This window comes from Podarcis erhardii (assembly GCF_964252035.2).
Source record: "Podarcis erhardii genome assembly, chromosome: 7".
NCBI lineage: Eukaryota > Metazoa > Chordata > Lepidosauria > Squamata > Lacertidae > Podarcis > Podarcis erhardii.
Window position 1 is genome coordinate 71,522,823 of NC_138511.1, and position 11,802 is coordinate 71,534,624.

Sequence of the window (11,802 nt, forward strand, 5' to 3'; positions counted from 1 at the left end):
ACATCCATGCTTTAAAGCACCATGTTTGAGTGCTTTTCCTGACACTTTCCCCATGAAAACCAACTCTTTACTGCTTAATCAGAGCAAACAGCAACCCACAGAAGACACAAATTGCTGTTTGTTCCGATTCAGTGTCTAAGAGTTTTCATGGGGAAAGCACTGGAGCAAAAGAAAAAAAGCTCTGCACTTTAAAGACAGACCTATGCCTAGAAAACGTAGGGCAAAAGGTAAATGAGCACCCACAAATAGAAAAGAAGAAGTCCTGGATGGATTAGGTCCACCTAGTTTAGCATCCACAGGTTCTTCGTCTCTGGTACAGAAAGACAGTACAGTACTCTGAACAAGGCCATTCCTTATTTCCTTGGAACACGTGTCTTCTCAGATTAATCTAATGATGTCTGTTGTCATGGCTGCAGCAAGGAGTAGACAGATCCACATGTGCAAACCTCATGGACTGCTAAAACACTGCAAGGGCACTTTGTTCCTGCCTAGCTGCTGGGCTTCTGCTACCTGCACGCATTGCAGCAACAGAGTCAAGCGAATTTGCACAGTCCCATAATTCCTCTGGCAGCGTACAAAACATGCAGTAGGAATTAAGGCATCTTTGATCACGTATTGAGATCACTTGAAAATTAATTAGTAAGGACGTGGCTTTGTAATCCCAGAGCCCCAGCAAAGTAAGTGAAAGTTCCATGAATTTCAATATCTGAAAGGAGGATACATACAGCTTAGGTGCCCGAGGATGATAAAAAGGTCCTTTAATCTTCTGTGCTAATGGATTTTGGAATGATGGGTGGTTGTTGAAAGCTGGGATGAGTTTGTATTTCTGACACCTATGATACCTTTCAAGTGTTGAAACATTCATGGTCTCCAGAAAGGCAGCTCCATATCCCTCAGTAGCCATCATGGTTATGTTCTACCACTGAACACCAATGAATACCAGTTACTGGGAATCACAGGTGGGGAGAGTGCTGTTGCGCCCAAGCCCTGCTTCCAAGTTCCCCACAGGCATCTCGTTGGCCACTAAGAAGATGCTGGACTAGATGGGCCTTTGGCCGGATCCAGCAGGGACACTCTTGGTTCTTATGATGCTGTCCATCCATCCAGACTCAAACAAGCGTAGATCATGTCATCAGCTCATAGGAGTCAACTCCTAGGGGCAGAGGGGCCACCAAGACCATGTAACACTAGTCCTGAAAGACATACATTGGCTCCCAGTACGTTTCCGAACACAATTCAAAGTGTTGGTGCTGACCTTTAAATCCCTAAATGGCCTCAGCCCAGTAGAAGAGTTTGCATTTGATATCCCACTTTATCACTACCCTAAGGAGTCTCAAAGCGGCTAACATTCTCCTTTCCCTTCCTCCCTCACAACAAACACACTGTGAGGTGAGTGGGGCTGAGAGACTTCAAAGAAGTGTGACTAGCCCAAGGTCACCCAGCAGCTGCATGTGGAGGAGCGGAGACGTGAACCCGGTTCACCAGATTACGAGTCCACCGCTCTTAACCACTACACCACACTGGCTTCAGTATACCTGAGGGAGCGTCTCCACCCCCATCGTTCTGCCCAGACACTGAGGTCCAGCGCTGAGAGCCTTCTGGCAGTTCCCTCCCCGCGAGAAGTGAGGTTACAGGGAACCCGGCAGAGGGCCTTTTCGGTAGTGGCGCCCGCCCTGTGGAACGCCCTCCCATCAGATGTCAAGGAAATAAACAACTATCTGAGTTTTAGAAGACATCTGAAGGCAGCCCTGTTTAGGGAAGTTTTTAATGTTTGATGTTTTATCGTGTTTTTAATATTCTGTTGGGAGCCACCCAGAGTGGCTGGGGAAACCCAGCCAGATGGGTGGGGTATAAATTATTATTATTATTATTATTATTATTATTATTATTATTATTAGCCCCCCCAATAAAATATTTGAGGGGGCAGCTCCCCCACAAGTTTATGGGCACTGCCATTCAAATGGTGTGGGTGCACCAAATCATGGGATCAGTTATGCGGGATGGGGCTTACCTGCCCCCTCAATATTTTATTCAAGTTGGCACCCCTGCATCAACCCATGATCTGGGCTTTAATCCTGCTCCTGGCCCAGCCCCTTAGTGGAACCTGGCTTAGAAAATCAAAGGTTTTCTTTTTTCATCTCAGACATCTTGCTCACCGCATGTGATGACATGCAACCACCACAAAACGTGTGTGTGTGTGTGTATGTGGGAGAGGAAAGTTGACTGCTCAAGAAATGTTTCACCTGCCCCGTGGCTGGATGACAAACGAATGGATGGCAAAGAGGATCTGAAGATAATGCCAACTGCGCAGTCATTGTGGCTGCTGACTTAAGCCTTACTTGGTTGGCTTTTGTGGGTGGCTGCCTCCTACTCCTCTTGGTCACTGCACTTGCTCTGTTGTTCTCTCATCCAGATTATCAGAATGGCGAGAGCGCATCTTACCGGCTTAGAGCAAAGGTCCACTTAAACCAGCTCTCTGCCTCTGTCAGTGAGCAGCTGGCTGCCTCTTGGATACATACAACCAGTGACTGGTATAAATAGCATCAGAAGTGCCCAGGATCAATCCATAGGCCAACCTGGTCCAGTGTCCTCTTCTCATAAACTGGGCCTAAGAGCAACCATGTTCTGCCCTCTTGCAGTTCCCAGAACATCTGGAAATAAGAAGCATCACCAGAACTTTGTTAAACATCTGCTGATGCCCATACATCTGCAGGGCCCCCACTGTTGAACCCCACTGCCTCATGCACCTGCTGCTAGTCTAAGCTGTTCACCTACACGCTCTGAGCCTGCAAGCAGTGACAAAAGCAGAAGACTGGGATGGAGACTATAAAGGGATACTTGCGTAAATTGACACCCGATTCTTCACACATTTTTGCTTCTGACCATGGCATGCCCTCCAAATCACTTTGATGAAAATCGGGACGCACATCTTTTGGTGCCAAGCTCTCACGCACCAGCACCAACTCATCTCTGGGATATTCCAGGATCATATCAGAAGCCAGGATGGGTTCTGTAATTCTGGGAATGTCCTGGACAAATAATAATGGTTGGAGGGGATGCCTTGGATACATTGAGTGTGGGTTTACATAGGAACCTCTGACTTCTACTGTACAAAGTGGGACCACTCCTCTCACTTTTGCTTCTGGCCTCTCCCACCACTAGGCTGTGGCCCCTGGAAGGTTGCTCAGAAGGAAATGTGGCCCTCGGTTTCCCCACTGCTGAATCGGAGCACTCACAGTGATGCCTTTTCAGAATACCCATTGCATCATTCAGATTATTCAGCTGTAAGATATTTCTTCGTTGTTGTCTATGTTGTGTGGTGTAGTGGTTAGAGTGTCAGACTAGGACTTGGGAGGCCAGGCTTCAAACCCATGAAGTTCATTGGCTGACCTTAGGCCTGTCACCATCTCTCAGCCTAACCTAATGCACAGGGATGTTGTGTGGATAAGATGGGGCAAAAGAGAATTATGTACACCACCTTGAGCTCCATGGAGAAAAAGGTGAGATACAAACGTAATAAATAGAAATATTAATAAAAGACATGACTTTATTTAAATTGGAAACCAGCAGAGTGGAGAGGTCATCAGAGCAGCTTTCTACGCAGGGAGAGCGATAACCACAAACCCAACAAGTTAGAAAGGTTTGCTGTTTTCTGTCTCTCACACCTCCTGGACAGGTTTGTGGCTGCTGAATGGTGTCAACTTCATGGCTTTGGGGAGCAAAAGTCAGGTGGACAGAATAATTTCAGTGAAGCAAAGGATGTTGGGAATGTTAAAACGCCTCCTCTGGTGCGTTGCGTAGGACTTTCTGCTTATGTTTTCTCCTGACAGCCAGGAAAAAGAGAGAGAGAGAGAGAGAGAGAGAGAGAGAGAGAGAGAGAGAGAGACCATTCTCATGACTGTATTTAAAAAGTAATTTGTATAAATGCCAAAAAAAAAAAAAAAAGTTTTCAATAAACTATTCAATTCAATGGCAAGTTTCAGATTTCCCCATGGGACTTTTCTTTTTAAAGGCATTTGTGACAACTCACGAGTCGTTACAGACTTGTGTACCAAATCCTACCGTTATTACAAGCTCTTAGCAAAAAGGAAACTGCTGCCAAATTTCTCTTTTGTAGCCTTTGGCAAACCATGTTGTTTGGACAGGCCCAGATCCAGAATTTGGAGGGCCCCAGTAATTGGATTCAGAAGGGTGCCCCCTCCCCCCCCCCGCCAGCCAGCCTATCTCACTTCCTCATCATTTTCACAGACAAGACCTCGCCTCCTCTCGTCTGCCTCGCTCTCCCATAGTTTGGTTCCTTTTGCAGAGCTGCCATTTTCTTATAGGCTGGGTATCCGATGTATGATGTTCTCCAGATGTTGTTGAACCACAGTTCCCACCACCCCTGGCAGGTAGCCATGCAGGCTGGAGCTGATGGTAGTCAGAAGCAGAAATGGGGGCAGAGCCGCTGCACTAGCTTCCTAGCAAGTGGGCCGCTGTTGCATACCAAAACTGGAAGGGAAGAAGTGGTGGAGAGGCTGCTGCAGTGCAGACACACCAGTGGAGCCAATCTGGTGTTCCTGCTGGTGCTATTGCACCACACCAACCTCTCCTCCTCACTTGTATCTTTCTCTTTCCTGGTAAACATCAATGACTGGCTACCAGTAGGGCTGCCAGACCTCCAGGGTAGTGACAGGGGTGGTGACCTGAATCGCCAGCTGGGTGAGAGTGCCTCTATCTATTTTTTAATTAAGAAGACTTTGCGCACAGCTTGCAAGCTTCAAGGGGGCAAATCATTGCATAGACTCTCTGCCTTCTTTCACAAACCCTCCCCTCTCCCAGTTAACCGCCATCTTAATGGCTCCGTGATGCAGGGGAAGCGCAGAGGCAGAATCACCAGGGCCTACCCTTACGACGTCACCAGGGGGCCACCCTGTGACATCACCAGAGGCTGCCCCTAGGTCTTAGGCTTCAGCCCTGAAATCTCAGGGTCTGGGATGCTCCTGAACTGACAACCATACCTCTGCCAGGAAGCCAGACTGCAGCTCCGCATCATCAGGTGAATTTCTTCCGATGGCAGTTGTAATCAAATGGCTCCTGGGAGACACCACTATTTGTTTAAAAGCATTGGAATACCAAGCATGAGGACGCGGGTGGTGCTGTGGTCTAAACCACTGAGCCTAGAGCTTGCTAATCAGAAGGTTGGCGGTTCGAATCCCTGTGACGCGGTGAGCTCCTGTTGCTCGGTCCCTGCTCCTGCCAACATAGCAGTTCGAAAGAACGTCAAAGTGCAAGTAGATAAATAGGTACCACTCTGGAGGGAAAGTAAATGGTGTTTCCATGTGCTGCTCTGGTTTCGCCAGAAGCGGCTTAGTCATGCTGGCCACATGACCCGGAAAAACTGTCTGCGGACAAACATCAGCTCCCTCGGCCAGTAAAGCGAGATGAGCGCTGCAACCCCAGAGTCGTTTGCAACTGGACGTAACTGTCAGGGGTCCTTTACCTTTACCTTTTATGAAGCATACAAACCCTAAGTTACTGAGACAAAAATATAGTAGTAACCGTGCCCAGACCTACACTGAATACCTTATACCAGGCTGTTTTGTACCAGATCTGACTATTTTTCAGAAGAAGTATATAATTAATATTATGACTATTGTAACTATCACTGTTAGAGACGCGGGTGGCGCTGTGGGTAAAACCTCAGTGCCTAGGACTTGCCGATCACATGGTTTGCGGTTCGAATCCCTTCGGCGGGGTGAGCTCCCGTCTTTCGGTCCCAGCTCCTGCCCACCTAGCAGTTTGAAAGCACCCTTAAGTGCAAGTAGATAAATAGGTACCGCTTTATAGCGGGAAGGTAAAACGGCGTTTCTGTGTGCTGCGCTGGTGTGGCTCGCCAGAGCAGCTTCGTCACGCTGGCCACGTGACCTGGAAGTGTCTCCGCACAGCGGTGGCCCCGGCCTCTTAAGTGAGATGGGCGCACAACCCTAGAGTCGGACACAACTGGCCCGTATGGGCAGGGGTACCTGAATATAATCTGCAAATGTTATCACCAAGGAGCAAAATTTGTTATCCCCGCAAGATGCTAAAACAATACAGTTGCCCTTTCTGTGCTACCTTTGACCAGTAAAGGATATCTGTATATTCCAAAACCTGCCCTGACCCGTCTGCTTCCAGTATAGCAAAACCAGCTGGTCTGGGGCTGGTCCACCTCCAAGGTAGGATGAGGTAGCTGCCTTGGATGGAGGAAGCCCCACAGGCAGTGCACCTGTGGATGCCCCCCCCATTGCCCCTGCCCCTGGAGAAGCAGCGCCAGCTTGCAATATCTGGTGAGATTTCACTGAAATCGCTTGAGATGTTGCAGAGGGCACAACAGGGCTGCAGTGTGGCGCGGTTCCCTTTTTGCCTTAGGCAGCAAAAACGGGACACGCCACCCCTGCTCTGCTCGGCTGTGTTGCTGCCACTTACCAGGGGGCAAAGGAGAGGTGGTGGTGAGGTACCAGAAATGCCCCACTGGTACATTTGCCTCACACAGACTCACTGCTACCTCACTCCTTTCCTTCTTCCTCCTGGTAACCAGCAGCAACCAATCAGTGGTCAGGTGAGTGTTGCCTCCCCACTACTGCAGGAAAGCAAACATGCCATTATACCCTTCGGTCTCGGACCCACCGGTTACAATTTGTCTCCACCGTTTCGTCAATTACTGCATGGATTCGATTAACCCGACAGAGTCATCTGATTAAAGCCCGCTTGCAGTCTGCTTAGGTAATGCAGGCGGGCTTTAATAAGGGCTGCTGGATGGTGAGGATGGCTGGCCTCGGTTTTGTAAGATCTTCGGGCCAAATGGCACGTGACAGCAAAGGCCTTGCAGCCATTTCTCCACAGTGGAAGGAGCGGCTTACCGTGGAGAAGACTTTTCAATTCTTCTCTTCCATTCACAGTGAGGGGGAAACTCCTTGTGCCAAGGCAAGGAGGTCATGGTCAGAGGAAGAGGTCCAGCAAAACTGGAGGTGTGGGTAGCATAGGAGAGGTGGGAAGCCTCAGGCACTGGGGCCAAATGTGTCCCTCAATTTTTCTCTGTTTGGCCCTCCTAACTCTCCTCAGGCCACTGGCTGCTGCCATTCAGAGTAGACAGTGCTGAGCTTGATGGAGCAATGGTCTGACTCAAAATAAGGCAACTTCCTATCTTCCTTGGGATGTGGGCAGATTGGTCCTTGGCACATCAATGTAAGGGAGGCTACAGACAAGCCACTGGTCCCACTGAGGCAGGGGACCATGCTCAGAAAAGGCTCATCTACCTCCATCTGATAGGGCACCCACACTGGAGGGAGAGAATTAGTTAAATATAAAATGATAACCCCTTGCAGGCCCACTGCAGAATCCAAAAACCAAACCCCACACTTCCAGCAAGTTCTGGACTGGAAGTTCTCAACTGTATTTCTGCAGGCTAAGTCATGATCAGGGCTGGCCCAAGACGTTTGGGCATCTGAGGCGAACCACAGAATGGTGGACCACCAGGAAAGAAGAGTTGAGTGAAGATCTACATCAGGAACAAGGTGGGTATAAAGATCTACATTGGGAACAAGAGGGGGGAGGAGACTAGCAGCTCCCCCTAGTTGCCATGGGCCATTGTGGAGGCAGCATGTGGAGGGATGCCAAGCAGATGATACACCACAGTTGTCACCACTGCTGCAGTAGCAACAGCATTCCTTGAAGGCCATATTGCTGCCCCTGTGGATCCTGCCGCCTGAAGCAGTTGCCTCCTGTTGCCTCATGGGTGGGCCAGCCCAACCACAACGTAGTTTCACTCCAAGGGACATTCTGCTGGGAAATGATGACCTATGCTGACGGCATTCTCTCTCCCTCTCCCACATGCAACACCCCATGGAAAGATAATTTGTCACGATGAGACATCATTCCAGGCATTCTCGGGAATTCAAAACAGCAGCCATCAGCTCAGGGGGGTATTTAGCGTCACCAGTGAGTCGCATTCCACCCACCCACAATAGCTTCCTCATTGATTTATTTGGAAGATTGATGCCCTGTTTTTCAGTCAACTGTATTGCAAGGGGGCTGGTGAGCAACAGGTAATAAATATACCACCTCCGAAAAAAATAACCCAAGCACACAACCCAAGCTTCCTCTAGTCATCCAGTGGATTCAGTTTGGTGATTATTATTAATAATATTATTTGGCATCTGTGCTATTCTAGACTCCTAGTAAAGTTAACGTCCACCCTGCAAACATAGCGCCATGTTGACAGCTGATGCTGGAATTCCCCTCAAGGGTGATTCAAGTGCTTAAAGGAGAAAGGGAACTTGTCTCTGTCTCACACCCCCACACGGGTGGGAGCTTTCTGTGTTCTTTGCTGGACTCCTGCACTCTCTTAGGAGGTAAATGTCATGTCCGGAGGCTTAGTTGCTAGATATTTTTAAATGTCTCATCTTCCAGACTTCACTAATAACTGGGGCAACACATGTAGCCTATTTCATCTTTCTCGGCAATGTCAAAGTGCACTCAGTGTTTTGAGTTCTTTTTATAATTCAGCCCTTTTGAGGGAGAGATGCACTCTTCCACATCTCATTTGCAGACTTTTGTCAGTCATTCTAGTGCCTTGGACTTAGGAGGGCAGGGACTCAGCTCACAGTTAAAGGTGGATCTCGCAAATCTTCACTTTCCAAAAGGATACGCAAACCAAGACATAGCTCTCCTTTGAAATGTGCACTTCTCCAAAGTAGGAACGAAGCTCTACAGCTAAGTAATGTGTACAATCAATCAATCAATCAATCAATAAAATACAGGGGCAAAGTGTGCACAGAGATGCATATTTAAGTGAGATTGTGTATCAGTATGTGTCATATATAGGGGAAATTGCTTTGCAAAAATGTGTATCTTATGCAAAATTGCATACAAAAATGTGTAGCCCAGGAGAAATTTGCACTAATATGCTGGTGCATTTCCTTGAGGACACTTTGCAAACTGATGTGGAAATATGAATGTCGGGGTGGAAAAAATGAGAAACTGAGACACTGGCAGAGGAAGAGGAGTGTGAGGGGAGCACACCACCCCCAGCAGCGCAATCCCGGTGGGGTGCCATCGCAGCTGCCCCCCCCTGCTGGGTGCCCCGCCCCCAGGAGTGCACCACACCCCTGCAGGCAGCGCACCACAACCCCAGGATGCTCTCTGCTCCCCGGTGCTGGAGCATGAAGCTCCGCCACTGAACTGAGAGAAACTGAAAGTCCATATAGTGTACCAAATTTCAGCTTTCTAGATGGTGAGGCCGTCAGGGATTTAAGCACACAAGGGCCTAATAGTACAGAGTGTTCAGGAAAAATCTTTGTCGTGCAGTCCTCTGTATCAAAGGCACTGCTTTGGGCCAAATAATTGGGGGCAGCGGTGTGCTGCGTACCTGTGACGTCACGCGAGTGCTGCATAATGTGACCACCTTGTATATTTTTTCTGGTACTAAGGAATGCTGCCTGTTGCTATTAGACAGCAATGGTCTCTCTCTCTGTCTCTCTCTCTCTCTCTCTCTCTCTCTCTCTCTCTCTCTCTGTGTGTGTGTGTGTGCGTGTGCGTGTGCGTGAGCAATAAATATTGTGTGATCTCCACAATCAGGGCCAGCAGGACCTAGCTGCTGTGGTAAGCCTCTCTTTTTTTGGAGATGGATGTCTCTCTAATTTTGTGTCATGACATCCCATACCACTAGGTAGCTATTTTCAGACTGGTGCCCCTCTCTCAAAATTCAAAATGTGCCCACTGGCCAAATTTGTGTTGCATAAAATAAATAAAAGGTACTGGCCAAATGCCTTCAAGTTTACCTTAATTCATAATGTGAAGATGCCACAAGATGGTCCATATGGTATCCCATAGATTCAGGGTGGTTTTAGGATTGAAAGGTCATAGAATCATAGAACTGTAGGGTTGGAATGAATCACGAGGGTCATCTAGTCCAACCCCCTGCAATGCAGGAATCTTTTGCTCAACATGTGGCTCAAACCCACGACCCTTATATTAAGAGTGACGTGCTCTACCGACTAAGCTGAGTTCAATCTGGAGAACTGGTAGTAATAACTCACCAACTCTGGAACTTCCAAGCTCCCAATACCTAGTGTCATTGTGATGTCAGGTGATAGATTGACAGGTAGGCGGTCTTACCCACCCATCAAATTTGGCCTATGAAAGTTGACCTGATAAGGATCTGGCCTGCTTGAGCCAAAAAAGTTTCTCCACTCCTGCCCTAAAAGATGGAAACAAAGAAATAAAAGCCTCATCTCTGCAGCAGAGGCCTCCAGGTTGAAGCCCTGGGATCTTTAGTGAAAGGTCTCATACAGCAAGGCAGAAGATCCTGCAGATTCACTCTGAGTAGAGATAGTCTGACATAGCCTAAATTCTTGTGTTTTTGTGAAATCTGATAAAAGCAAGCTGGTCTGGCAGGAAAGAGAAAATCCAGGCTATTCCTGACCTCTGCTCTAAATATTTTAAAGTCCTGGATAGCTCTTTCAGGGTTTTTTTTAGACAATGATTTTTCACGAACAAACAATGAATCAGTGCCTACACATTTTGTCTCACAGCTCAGTTGATGGAGCATGAGACTCCGAATCTCAAGGATGTGGGTTTAAGCCCCACGTTGGGCAAATGATTCCTGCGTTGCAGGTCGTTGGACTACAGGACCTGGGTGGTTCCTTCCAAATCCACAATTCCAAAATTCTATGCTATCTCTGGTTCTTCCAATGCAAGAAACCTATCGCTTCCCACCCCAAATGGAACCTGGAAATCTGGGGATTACAGTTCATCCAGGAAGGGCAATTGCTTGCCCTGCTCATATGCATGCCTATGGCACTAAACAAGTTATACCTCAAATATTTGAAAGTCACTCTCCATCTCTATGGACCTTCTCAAGTGTTAAGATTGGCAAAGGGGCCTCTTTTGGCCATTCTGCCACCCACAAAAATGTGGGGAATGGTGGGCTCATGAAAGGGTTTTCTCTGTGGAAGCCCTTAAAGTGTGGAATTCCCTCCTGCACAGGGATGCATCCGGTACCTTCATTCCATAGCTTCTGCCTGTGCTGAAGACACACCATTTTACCCTGGCCTTTGACAGTTTCATAGAATCAGAGAAGCATAGAGCTGGAAGGGACCACGAGGGTCATCTATTGCAACCCCCTGCAATGCAGGTATACAATGCAGCCCAGTGTGAGGCTTGAACCCATGGATGACCCTGAGATTAAGAGTCTCATCCTCTACCGACTGAGCTATGTTGTTGTTGTTTAGTCGTTTAGTCGTGTCCGACTCTTCGTGACCCCATGGACCAGAGCACGCCAGGCACTCCTGTCTTCCACTGCCTCCCGCAGTTTGGTCAAACTCATGCTGGTAGCTTCGTGAACACTATCCAAACATCTCGTCCTCTGTCATCCCCTTCTCCTTGTGCCCTCCATCTTTCCCAACATCAGGGTCTTTTCCAGGGAGTCTTATCTTCTCATGAGGTGGCCAAAGTATTGGCGTCTCAGCTTCAGGATCTGTCCTTCCAGTGAGCACTCAGGGCTGATTTCCTTAAGAATGGATACCTTTGATCTTCTTGCAGTCTATGGGACTCTCAAGAGTCTCCTCCAGCACCATAATTCAAAAGACTGAGCTATAGTTTAAGCTATTTTCTTTTGTGAGACCCTCTACCTCTATTGCTGAGTTTATATTCTTCTGTTCCATTTGGAATGATTTTGCTTTTTATTCTTGTATGTTGTTGTTTTTTTTTAAAAAAAATGTTTTAAATCATTCTAAAATTCTTTGCATTTTAAGAGAAAGAGCTTTTTGACAGTGGAACGAA